Below are 14,110 nucleotides of genomic sequence, written 5' to 3'. Positions count from 1 at the left end.
TTTATGTTTCTAGAAAGTGATAATAATGAAGTGTGTATACTGTATGAAGAGAAAAATCTTAATTTGATTGCCAAATATAGAAATAGGTACAAGTTGACATTTGGATATAACAAAAGCTAATACAATGAAGAATTAGAATAAGCCTGACACTGTTCTAAATGCTTCTCGTTTTTAATGCATTTAATACCCATGAGATTATTATACCATAATTAGTACTATTAGCCACATTTTTCATATGTGAAAAAGGGCACAGAGAATTTAGGTAACTTATCCAGTGTTAGACCTACTAAATACTGGCTCTGTAATTCTACCAAGATAGATTGACTCCAGAGAGCATGTCCATAATACTATATTCCTATTTATAATTAATTTCAACAAACCCGAGGAAAAAAATACTAGATATATAAAAAACAATGATAGAAGAATAGTTTTAGTGCACCATGTGCTGTTCTTTCATTTCTAATAGTATATAATACTAATGACAAATAAATTTCAACAAGTGGACTTTAGTAGGGTGTATTAAAATGATAGACCACATGTTAGTACTAATTTTAAAAAGATATGTTTTCCTAACTTGACCATTCAAAATCAGATTTCTTCCAAAATTATTTTTCTAAAATATGCACATTGCTTGTAGACCCTGATTACATCAACTCTGTATTTCTGTTTCCACAAATCCTGGCATTACTTAGGGTAAGGTCTAAATGATACCTGTATGCATATTTTTCTGATAATGTCCCCATTTTATTTGATCCTAACTAAAACCTTCTAATTTTGAGAATAATACTTACCAGGAGCCAAAGTTGGTGAAAAAACACTTTCTACCAATATAATGTGTCTAGAAGTATGTCAATCTCAAATTTTGCTCACAAATAAAATATGAAGACCATTTCAGTCAAAAATTTCTGTGATATAATATTTTTCTTTGGCATAAGTTCTCTTTAAATTTTAGAGTATTCATTTTGTTTTATTCTGAGGGAAAAATAAATCAACTTAGAAATTTTGTTCAGCTCCCAATCAAATGTAAAATTTGCCAGGAAGTTTTGTCTTAGAAGAGTATCAGGGATCCACTGTATACACACTTAAGCGGAGCCGAGTATGCCTTGCCTCTCATCCTGATAATTTCAGGGTACTTCATATACTGGGGATTGATGATAATACAACATTTTGTCATCCCAGTGGACTAATTTCCAAGGAAGATTACTTGGCTTGTCTCCAAGAACAAAAGTTCAAGGACTAATTGCAGCTATACTAGGTTTTGAGAAGCTAGTCATCTTTTCCCCTAGAAGCCACACAATGAAGAACCTAATGGTTTGGTGTTCCTTTGTGATGCTTTAAATTGATGCCTGGAGTGGTAGAGAAACTATTTCTAGAGAAATACTTAGTCTGTGACTGAAACCATCAGGGATGGAATCAGACATGCTTCACAATGAAACTTTTATTTTTAAATGTGTGACACTATTATAGGAGTAAATATGTTCATTAGAAAGAAAATGAAAATATAATAAAATTCAAAGAACAATGTAAAAATAATCAAAACTGTTGTAACATTTTGATAAGTTTCTCCTAATTATTTGTTGTTTACAGAATGCTTATTTTTATACATCTAGATTTGCATAATTAGTATCATACTGCATATTCAGCATCCACCCTCATTTTATAACCACAATTTCATGACACACTGACCAATGTGATACTAGCCTTTCATAAAACCCATAATTCATGTGTTGTGCATTGACTGATACCCCATGAACATCTTCATTCTAATGAAATCTTCCTCAGATGTTAAGAATTTTATTGAATATTATTTATCCAAGATGAGGAAACAAAGGAAAACTCTTAAAAAGGGATAGACTGAGAATCAGATTAAAATATTCTTGTGAATCTTTCATTAATTCATGATAATTAAACCAATTTTCATGTACATTTAAAAGTGACTCTTACAGGAAAGTCTGCTCATACACCAGAATTTCAGGAGATAATTTGATGGTTTGTGTAAAGGAGCTACTTTTATATTAATATTTATAGTATCTTTGATGAACTTTAAAAGGGCAATTCTACTCATCAAAAATTAATGCTGCTAAAACAGGTGTGAAATAAAGTGCATATATTATCATATTTTATGGCAAGATAAGAAAAAACATACATCTTAAAGAAATTTGTTTCTTTAAATTGTATAAAGAAATTTTAACTTTAATAAATAAAGAAATATTGACTTTAATAAATACTTTAATACTCATCATTCTTTGTTGACTTAGAACATATTATATCCATTTATTAGGAAGTTTCAAATCTTTCATTTCAGGGGAAAAAATCTTGATTATGACATGATATCTTTTCTGTTTCTTTGGCTTAGTTTTCGTGTTTGGAGGATCAAAACATATCAATGTTCTGCTTTCTTCATCTATATATTCCTCCTTTCTTCAGCTTTCCTGCCTGTATTTTCTATGGGATGTATTCACTTTTCAAAAATTTTTATTGGAGTATAGTTGCTTTACAATGTTGTGTTAGTTTCTACAGTACAGCAAAGTGAATCAGCTATACATATAAATATATCCCCTCATTTTTGAATTTCCTTCCCATTTAGATCACCACAGAGCATTGAGTAGAGTTCCCTGTGCTATACAGCAGGTTCTCATTAGTTATCTATTTTATACATATTAGTGTATATATGTCAATCCCAATCTTCCAATTCTTTCCACCCCCCCTTTTCCCCCTTGGTGTCCGTACATTTGTTCTCTACATCTGTGTCTCTATTTCTGCCTTGCAAACAAGTTTTTCTGTACCATTTTTCTAGATTCCCGATATACGCGTTAATATACGATATCTGTTTTTCTCTTTCTGACTTAACTTCACTCTGAATGACAGTCTCTCAGCCCATCCACGTCTCTACAAATGACCCAATTTCATTCCCTTTTATGGCTGAGTAATATTCCATTGTATATATGTACCACATCTTCTTTATCCATTCCTCTGTCGATGGACATTTAGGTTGCTTCCATGACCTGGCTATTGTAAATAGTGCTGCAATGAACATTGGGGTGCATGTGTCTTTTTGCAGCTCAATATCAAAAAAACAAACGACTCAATCAAAAAATGGGTGGAAGATATAGACATTTCTCCAAAGAAGACATACAGATGGCCAAGAGGCACATGAAAAGATGCTCAACATCACTAATTATTAGAGAAATGCAAGTCAAAACCACAGTGAGGTATCACCTCACACCGGTCAGAATGGCTGTCATGAAAAAATCTACAAATAATAAATGCTGGAGAGGGTGTGGAGAAAAGGGAACCCTCTTGTACTGTTGGTGGGAATGTAAACTGATACAGCCACTATGGAGACCAGTATGGAGGTTCCTTAAAAAACTAAAAATAGAATTACCATAAGACCCAGCAATCCCACCATGGGCATATACACTGAGAAAACCATAATTCAGAAAGACACATGGATTCATGTTCTTTATCACATAGCTGTCTAAGCAAATATTTTGTATAAGTTTGTGGTTTGCTCATTCTCTCAACAGTGTCTCTCATGAAGCAGATTTTAAATGTGATAAAGTACAATTTATCATTTTCCCCCTATGGTTCATGAGTCTTGTGTTTTATACAAAAGTTTGTGACTAACCCATAGTCGAAAAAGCGTTGTCCTATTTTTTCTCTAGAAATATTATTGTAGTAGGTTTTCTACTAAGGCCTAAGAATTATTTTGAGAAAACTTTTATATATGATGCAAAGAATGACTCATGTCTCTTTTTTTGTGACATAAGGTTAGTCTACCTATTCAGTGTCACTAAAAAAATTACTATCCTTCTTCCATGGATATTCCTTAGCAACTTTGTTAAAAATCAATTGCCTATTTTCTGTGGATCTATTGTTGAAGACTCTGTTCTTTTCCATTGATCTAGATATCTATATTTTCACCAACACCACACTCTCTTGATTATTTTAGTTTTGTGGCAAATCTTGAAATTAGATTATGTAAATCTTACTTTATTCTTCTTTTTCAAAATTGCCCCGACTCCCTTAGTTTCTCTCTCTTTTTATTTTCTTGTAAATTGTAGAATTACCTTATCAATTTTTTCAGAAATTCTTGTTTATTTTTAATTAAGGTTGCATTGAATATACGGATCATTTGGGATTACATTTAATTAATAGATCCTTTGTTCACAATTAGGCTGAGTATCAGTATCATCTTTCTTTCTTTCCTCCCTTCCTTCTTTTCTGCTTTCCTTCTATCTTTCTTTTAAAACTCAGATTCCACGGCCATCATTGCCTATCTACTAATTTAGAATCTCTGGGTGTGAGCTTAAGCATCTATGTATTTTTCACAATTTTTTGAAGAATTTCTTTAAGTACATAGCCTAATACTAGTCTATAGATTAGTATTGGGTGGGTCGAAAAGTTCGTTTGGGTTTTCTGGTAACATCATAGAGAAAAACCCGAACAAACTTATTGGCCAACCCAATATAAAGGGTCCTCAGACAAGACGCTATACGACTCAAATTCTGACCTTTATCTTTGACAGAGCTCTAATTCTAATGTTATATTACATAGAATAACAATTATCTGTATACTCTCCCATTTCTGTTGTCAATACTTTCTATTCATCTATTTATATCTTATTTCTTCTATTAACTACTCAATGAGTTTTAAAATATCTTTCATACTACTTAGAAGGGTAGCATCTTTAAAGTTAAATGAGTATTGTAATCTCTATTAAGTGATTTTGAATTCTGCCATAGCTTATGCTTTTATTATTATTTCTTCATGTCCATGTTGATAGGGTTTTGAGAGAAGTAAACAGGTTATATCCCCAGGAAAAAGAAACTGGATTTCAGAGAATTTAAGCTGTCTCTTAGTGTCAGAGCTAGGACTATGTCTCATATCATTAAATTTCTTTTCCAGTCCTATGCATATTCTTTTTCCACTGAAGGATCATTTTGTACCAGAAGCCAAAGTTCATTCATGTAGTCATTTTTATCATGTAGTTCATTGCTCCAGAACCATTCTCTTGTTTACCATGGGAAAAAAATCCTCTTGTTACTTTTTGGTCCCAGAAGAGTGTGTTTTCCCTTGGGGCATTCCTGTAGATTTCAAGAAGAGCTTGAGAACCTGGTATAAGAGTCCAAACATTTGGTATCCATAGCACACCTTAATAAAATGAGCAGTGCATTTCCACAGGTAAGAAGAAATATTTTACATCACCTACAAAATATTGATATACCAGAAGTTATAACCATGAATCTCAAACTAGATTATAATCTTTAGTATGTAAATCTGAGATAGAAATTTCTAGTTAACTCAGAGTTGAATAAAAATTAAATGAGAGAATTCACAGGAACATAACAGGGAAAACAGTAAAGACTCTTTGCATGTTTAGGTCAATAGATTTGTAAATTAGAAATTTTATTTAATTTCCTTGATGGAATATAACTGAAGTCATTATGAGGTAGTGGAAATAAGGTGTTATATTTAAAATTCAGGAAAACTATTAAATGGAGATAAAATTATCAACTGAGCATTGAATATATGACATTTGGAGATCATAATTTTTTTCCTTACAGAGGGATAAAAATTTTTCTTTAATTTATTGTACTAATTAGCTAATTCATCTAGAATCCACTACTGGGTTTTTTGTTTGTTTGTTTTTATTGTTTTGTTTTGTTTAATATAATGGTCTGCTTAAGCTTGTGGCTTTACAAAAGAATTAAAATACATGAAGCTGTTGTATTGTTTCCAGAGGATAACATTTCCAGAACTATGGCATATCACAATGAGTCTGTAATATGGTCAAGTGGAAGTAGCTTAAAGTTTGGAGACAGAGAAACCTAGACATGAATCCTGGCTTTGTTGGTAACTGACTGTGTGACTTGATCAAGTTACAGGTCAGGTGGTTCTCAGTTTTCTCATCTGTAAAAGGATGCTGAGTTAGTTTGCAATTTGCTATGTACGTTACATAAGATAATGTACACAAAGTTTCTAACACCTAGTGGCCACTTAATAACTTGCAGTAGTTGCTACTATAGCTGTAGCTTTCCTTCTTCTCAAGCTTAGTGTTTGTAGTACTCTTCCCTTGATATATGGCACTTTGTTTTCTGACTATATGAGGGTTGAAGAACTGATTTGATTTTAGTTATCCAGAGTGACCATGTTTTCTTAATTTGAGATCTCTATTTTTGTCTTTCTAGCTTATATCTCTTAAAGTAAAATCAGCAAGACAAAACACAATCAGTTCCAATATCCTTAAGTATTAGTTGACAGAAATGCCTGTTTGAAGAACATCTTCAATGGGTAGATAAACCTTATACTTTTTGACTATTATTCCTCCAGTTCCTTAGAGTGAAGTAGAAAATTAATTACTCTAATGGAATATAATCTGTACTAAAATATACTTTCATTCATAAACCACCATCTAGCACTACAGATAAAATCAGAGAAGTCGAGAGTTATGAGAAAATTATTATGGGCAAAGTTACCAGGGGAATTTAAGCAAACACACTATTATTTTACTGTAATGCCCAAAGTCAGAATGCAGTAACAGAAATGTATTTTTAAGGTGACTGATAACATAGAATATTCAGATTCTCTGGATTTAATCTCATAAGAAAAGTACTTTAGTATATCTTAATATCGTATAACAAACATACATAAGTAAAAGAAGCAATACTTACTTTCTGGTTTGGTGACCATTCATTGTTCAATGCTTTGATGAACTGATTTTAATTCCCTATTAATATTTCATAAGTAAATAAAATTTAGAAGTCATATTTCACATGTATGCATACTCCACATATAAGGAAAACATTTTAATTTTATAAAACATATTTAACGTATTTCATAACTAAGCACTCTGCAATCACACCGTGTCCATGTATTGATAGTTGAACAAGACATGCACAAAAATTTTGGCCAATCTTAGTTACTTTTTGATTTGAAGCTTAAGGTTACGTTTCCAATGTCACACTAGGTGCTAAATCTGATGTTTTAATATAAGGTTTTAGAGTCCAAATACAATGTTCTTCATCTTCCACAATTGTGCTACATCAGACACATCAGTTAAATAAAGGTTAGAATTGTACTAAAAGTAAAATTTCCCTTGTGTATGTCAGTCAACATGTATTTTGTGATGAATACCTTTAGTAGACTACTTATTTATATATTTTTCCAAAACCGCTTACGTATATTTGTTTTCTTTTTTAAATTTTTATTGGAGTATAGTTTATTTACAATGTTGTGTTAGTTTCAGGTATACAACAAAGTGAATCAGTTATACGTATACATATATCCACTCTTTTTAAGATCTTTTTCCATAGAGATCATTACGGAGTATTGAGTGGAGAGTGCTATGCAGTAGGTCGTTATTAGTTATTTATTTTATATATAATAGTGTTTATATGTTAATCCCAATCTCCCAATTTATCCCTCCCTCTGCTTCCCCACCGGTAACCGTAAGTTTGTTTTCTACATCTGTGACTATTTCTGTTTTGTAAATAAGTTCATTTGTACCATATTTTTAGATTCCACATATAAGCAATATTATATTATATTTGTCTTTTTATGTCTGACTTACTTCACTCAGTATGACGATCTCTAGGTTCATCCATGTTGCTGCAAATGGCATTATTTCGTTCTTTTTTATGGCAAAATACAAATAGCTCATGCAGTTCAATATCAAAAAAAACAAACAACCCAATCAAAAAATGGGCAGAAGATCTAAATAGACATTTCTCCAAAGAAGACATACAGGTGACCAAAAAGCACATGAAAAGATGCTCAACATCACTAATTATTAGAGAAATGCAGATCAAAACTACAATGAGGTATTACTTCACACCAGTCAGAATGGCCATCATCAAAAAATCTACAAACAGGAAGTGCTGGAGAGGGTGTGGAGAAAGGGAACCCTCCTATACTGTTGGTGAGAAAGTAAATTGGTACAACCATTATTGAGAACAGTATGGAAGTTCCTTAAAAAACAAAATATAGCCCTATGATATGATCCAGCAATACCACTCCTGGACATGTATCTGGAGAAAACCATAATTTGAAAAGATACATGCGCCCCATTGTTCATTGCGGCACCATTTACAATCACTAAGACATGGAGGCAACCTAAATGTCCAGTAACAGAGGAGTGGATAAAGAAGATGTGGTACACATATTTTCATTTATTTTCACTGTGCTTATTCCTATATGCTTAATTTCTGTTTTGTTCCCAACTCTCTTTCATGCATATCTTTGTATATAACCTAGAGATGAGAGAGAGAGAGCGAGAGAGGGAACGAGAAATGGAGGGACAAAAAGAGAGAGAAATTGTTTTAACAGATTTGAATTATCTGTTATTTGAAAATCTGTTCAGATTTGATTTGAACAGATTTGATACCAAAATAACAAAGTAATACGTATTTATATTATTAATTGATGGTTTATATTATTTTAATAATGTAACCATTCAAACTAAGCTGGAAATTATAGTATTATTATTACAAGACATTTTGTGTGTGTGTGTGTTCACAGGAGTAATGTATAATTTGTCTGTAGTACACAGAAGTCAAAATTTAAATTTATTATATTTTTTTTACTCTCGAATTCTCTAAGAATTAAATAAGTATATATTTTTTTCATTTAATATCTGCACATTCAAAAATCTATTTAGTCTTTGTGTTAAAAAAATCTTTCACATGGATCTGAGAACTTTCCGGGAAAATAAAGACAAGCAGCTTTCTTTTTCTTCTATGAATGGTTTTAAGCTGGTTTTCTGATTCTTTCTTGATGTATGGAAATCTCAATATGATAAAAATATAATGTTTCATGTCACAAGTATAAATTATTTTTATACCCATGGTTTTATACACTGCAGATTTTTTACTCCTTTGAGTACATTTTGGTCCATGTCACTGCAGGAAAAACAAGACTCACAGGGCTGAAATCTTGCTCCTAAACATGGTAGATGCAATATTTAATACTTTTCAATCATGAAGACTTTCAGTCCAGGTACAGGTGACTCCTCACCTTTTTTTTGAGAGTGATGACTGTAAAGTTTTTATTAGAGCCAGTGTCATGATTGAAATACTACCGTGTAAGGCAGTGAGTGACCATGTCCCATCTGACTGAGAGTTGGTTCTATTTCCCAATTTTTTAATAGTTGATTTACAATGTTTCAAGTGTACTGCAATTTTTAATGCCCTTATCTTTTTCATACTCCACAGAATGAGAAAAAGTCTGACAGCATAGGGAAACATACCGGAAATAAAACACTAATTTCTAGCATATGTAGTGATTTTATTCTTTTAGCAATAGCTTCTATAAATTGTATGATCTATTACTGAGTGATTTTCCTTTTATAATAATTTAAAGAATCCTTAAGAAACCATGAGATATTAAAGAAATAGCCATGATTTATTTTTGACAGAAATATTTCTCAAAAATACACCCAAGGACTTTGCAAGGATAATGAGTATATGAACAGAGAAAAATGTAAAATTTTTCAGGGCTGCTAGAATAAATTACCACAGACTGTTGGCTCAAACAATAGAAATTTACTTCTCACTGTTCTAGAATCCAGGAGTCTAAAGATCAAGGTGAAAGCAGAGTTGACTTCTGAGGCATCTCTCCTTCACTTGTAGATAGCAGCCTTCTCCCTTTGTGTTCACGTCATCATTCCTCCTTGTGTTTCTGCGTTCTATCTCCTCTTCTTATAAGAACACCAGTCATATTGGATTAGGGTCCACCCTAAAGACCTCAATTCAAGTTAATTATCTCCAGAAAGATCTTATTGCCAAATACAGTCTCATTCTGAGCTACAGAGATTTAGGATTTCAACATATAAATATTGGTATATACTATTTGTATATTTATACACACACAGTCACAAATGCATGTAATCCTTAAAATATATAGTATTAGCTTTTATCTCATATAACTCAAGTTGGCTAGGTTCCTGTAGTTGCAATTATTAGTAACTTTATAATTATACCTGACGAACTTGAGCAAATACTGCCTAATCAATAGGAAAATCACAGGTCACACATTCCCATACCACCTTCCACGGAATTGTTGGTACTGACTCCGGTTCAAAGCACTCTGCTCTATCCTTAGATCTATATATTGGCAGCAGTCTAACCCCAACCTGCAGTTCAGGGACCACACATATGTGTTCAAATTTCTGGTGTCATTACTACACTTTTTGTGCGAGTGTGTTTCTCCCCTTCTTATTATTTCATCCAGAGTATGGACACTAAACTCATTCTATTACTTCTCACAGAGTACAGAGACTAAGCATTAGCATTACCAAGATTATACTTAATCTCAAGAATGACAAAAGATAAGCACAATTCAGAGAGTAAGGTAAGAATGGCTGGCAGACTGGGCTCTTAGAAAAGTAAGATCCACCACATGTTCATGGGCTTCCTTGCAAGCCTGGTCCTGACTCAGCTTTGCTCTCTTTTCCTTTGACCCCTCCCACTCTGTGATGCCCTTGTAGATGCCATCGTTCCTCAGTGCCCAAGCCGAAGAACAACGTACAGGAAAACATCCCTACTGCGCTCATGTTTAACCCTGCTTCCAACAGACCTCATTTTCATTGCAAGGATATGTATCTTTCAAAGTTAATTATATGTATTTTTCCTTCCATCTCCCCATCCTTTCATTATCATTAATATTTTTTGAGTGTGAAATCCCTTTAGTTGTAATAGGACTATCTCCTTAAAATAGAGAATCTAACCTAAAGATTTCTCCCTAAAATGGGATTATTAAGTATAAATAACACCTCAACAATACAAATACAATAGAACATATTTTACTATACTATGTTACCATCACAGTTGTTTAGATTTTCTGGTTTATTTTTTTTTCCTTTTTTAAAAATTTTCTCTTCTTTTAATTGGGCTACTTTATTCTTCTTTTCTAGTGTTCTGAATTGGGTATGGTTTTACCAATGAATACTATGTCAGTGGCAACCCACTATTTTATTATGTCATACCTCAGTTATGAATACTTCTAATTTTTTTCTTATTTCTATTTGGCTTAGGAGGGGTTTAGTAACTTATTTCTAAATGCCAAAATGATACGGTTTGAGAGTTCTTAAAAATGTGTTATTCATGTCTAATCAGAATGCAATTTTTAAATTAATTTTATTCAGATGTTAGTTTTCAATACTATGGAAGTTTTCATAAATGCTGCATGTACACTTGAAAAGTAAGATAATTTTTCTTATATATGGTCAAAGCTTAATATATGTTTATCTATAAAAAAAATTTATTGAATGTGAAGTTTAATTATTTTATATCCTAATTAATGTTTTCTTGACTGAAAATATTTAATAGAGGTGTGATAAGTTTTCCTAATGTTACAATACTTATGCCCATTTCTGTCTTTGCACCTGCTCTGTGAAAAATTTACTGCATGATATTTCTTACTACATTATCATTTGCATAGGTAACACGTACGAGTAAGTCTTTATTGTGAATCAAAATCTATTATTATAATCAAAATCTATTATTATAAAGTATCCTTTTAAATTTTGATACTCTTCCCTGCATTTTATATTTTTTAGTATTAAAATTAAAACCAGTGCTTTCTGTTCATGGGTATTGCTAAATGTATATGCATCCTTGCTTTTATTATTACCTTTTTAAATACTGTGTAAAATATTTGGCTTTTCAAAAACTATCCTGAAATTGTTTTCTTTTTAAAGGTATATTAGGTGCATTAACAATTATTGCTAAACATATATTTAGTCTTGGGTTTGTCATAATGTTCATGTTAATAATGCGTCATACTCACACAGACTTATACACAAATATACACACACAAAACATATGTGTTTTTTAGGATTTGAACTAGTTTTAAAATTTTTATATTTTTAGAACATCATACTTTTTGAAAATTAATACTAATGTGAGGTCTATCATTTTATTACACACAAGTGAAGTCCAAAGGTTGAAACTTACTTTTAATTACTATTAAATAATACTGGGAAAAATGAACAGTATATGGTGTATTAAAACTATTCTTCTATCATCGTTGATTATATATCTAGAATTTTTTTCGTCTTGCTAAAATTAATTATGCATAGGAATATAGTATTATGGACATTCTCTCTGGGGTCAATCTATTTTAGTAGAATTACGGAGCCAACATTTAAGAGCTCTGACTCTGGAAAAATTACTAAATTCGCTGTGCCCATTCTCTCATCTAAAAAATGTGGCTAACTGTAGTACATATCATATATAATCTCATGGGAATTAAATACTTTAATAAAGGGAAGCATTTAGAACAGTGTCAGGCTTATTCTAATTATTCAATATATTAGCTTTTATTATATTATATCCAAATATGAATTTATGCCTATTTCTATATTTGGCAATCAAATTAAGATTTTTCTCTTCATACACTGTACACACCTCATTATTATCACTTCCTAGAAACACTAATGTAAATATGTAATGTTGCTCACAGAAACACAAGTCGTTTGTAAGTAATTCCTGCTAAGTATTAAATTTGATTTCTCAGCCATTTAAGCATTGAACACTATGGGTAGAAGGAATATCCCAAATGTGTCTGACTTCATCCTCATGGGATTGACAGATTCTGAAGAGATCTGGCTGGTCCTTTACACTATTTCTCCTGATTTACCTAACTACTGTGTTGGGGGATGCAGGGATGATGTTGATAATCCGCCTGGATCTCCAGCTTCACACCCCCATATATTTTTTCCTCAGTCACCTGTCATTTCTTTCTTTTTTTTTTTTTTAATGGGAATTATTTATTTATTTATTTATGGCTGTGTTGGGTCTTCGTTTCTGTGCGAGGGCTTTCTCTAGTTGCGGCAATTGGGGGCCACTCTCCATCGCGGTGCGCGGGCCTCTCACTATCGCGGCCTCTCTTGTTGCGGAGCACAGGCTCCAGAGGCGCAGGCTCAGTAATTGTGGCGCACGGGCCCAGTTGCTCCGCGGCATGTGGGATCTTCCCAGACCAAGGCTCGAACCCGTGTTCCCTGCATTAGCAGGCAGATTCTCAACCACTGCGCCACCAGGGAAGCCCACCTGTCATTTCTTGACCTCAGTTATTCAACTGTCATTACCCCTAAAACCTTAGAAAATTTACTGACTTCCACCAAGTATATTTCATACCTGAACTGCTCCACCCAGATGTATTTCTTTGTTCTCTTCAGTGCCACTGAATTTTCCTTCTCTCCTCAATGACCTAGCATCACTATGTAGCTACCTGCAATCCTCTGCATTACCCAGTTGTTATGTCCATAACATGCTGCTGCTGCCTAGTCTTTGGATCTTATTTGAGTGACTTTATGGACTCCTTTGTCAATGTGCTTTGCATGAGCAGATTGCATTTCTGTGACTCGAATATAATCTATCACTTTTTCTGCGATGTTCCCCCAACTTTAGTCCTGTCCTGCACAGACACACACGACACTGAAATCGTGATATTCATTTTCGCTGGCTCCACCCGAATGGTGCCTCACATCACAATATGTGTTCATCCTGTCTACTATTCTGAAAATTACTTCCACTTCACAAAAGCGACAAGCCTTCTCTACTTGTGCCTTCCATCTTCCGGGAGTCACCATCTTTTATGGCACTACGATTTGGTCTTACTTAAAACCAGTTAAGTCCAACTTTTTGGGAAAGGATCAAGTGGCTTCTGTTTTTTATACTATTGTCATCCCCATGCTGCATCCTCTCATCTATAGTCTTAGAAATAAAGAAGTAAAAAATGCTCTCATTAATGTCATGCAGAAGAGACAGGGCTACAGGAAATTAAAATAGCAGTGATTCTAGACTTTAAGTTCTTTTTTTTTTTCTTTCCTATAATGTATATCTTTGGTCTTTTTCCAGAAACAGTTGAATCCTTTATTTATTTATTTATTTATTTATTTGCTTATTTACTTACTTATTTATTTATTTATTTATTTTCTGTTGAACCATCCTTTGCTTGACCTAATATGATCTTGGGCACTTCCAGGAATGTGCCTTTAGCAATCCACACTGTAATTGGAAACCATGAAACATGTTCAATCTATGGTCTAAATATATGTGGTTTTAAGGGCAACTGATTTGCAAAATGAAAAATATAGTTGTCACCTTTT

The 14,110-nt window shown here is 32.8% G+C and overlaps 1 pseudogene; it reads left to right on the top strand.

Moving 5' to 3' along the window:
* The first annotated feature begins 12,536 nt into the window (after window positions 1-12,536).
* LOC137772267 (olfactory receptor 8H1-like) lies at window positions 12,537-13,790 on the top strand (annotated as a pseudogene).
* The last annotated feature ends 320 nt before the right edge of the window (window positions 13,791-14,110 follow it).

Source organism: Eschrichtius robustus, chromosome 11 (assembly GCF_028021215.1).
Source record: "Eschrichtius robustus isolate mEscRob2 chromosome 11, mEscRob2.pri, whole genome shotgun sequence".
Lineage (NCBI taxonomy): Eukaryota > Metazoa > Chordata > Mammalia > Artiodactyla > Eschrichtiidae > Eschrichtius > Eschrichtius robustus.
The sequence above is the reverse complement of the archived record's forward strand: the minus strand, read 5'-3'. Positions and strand labels throughout refer to the sequence as shown.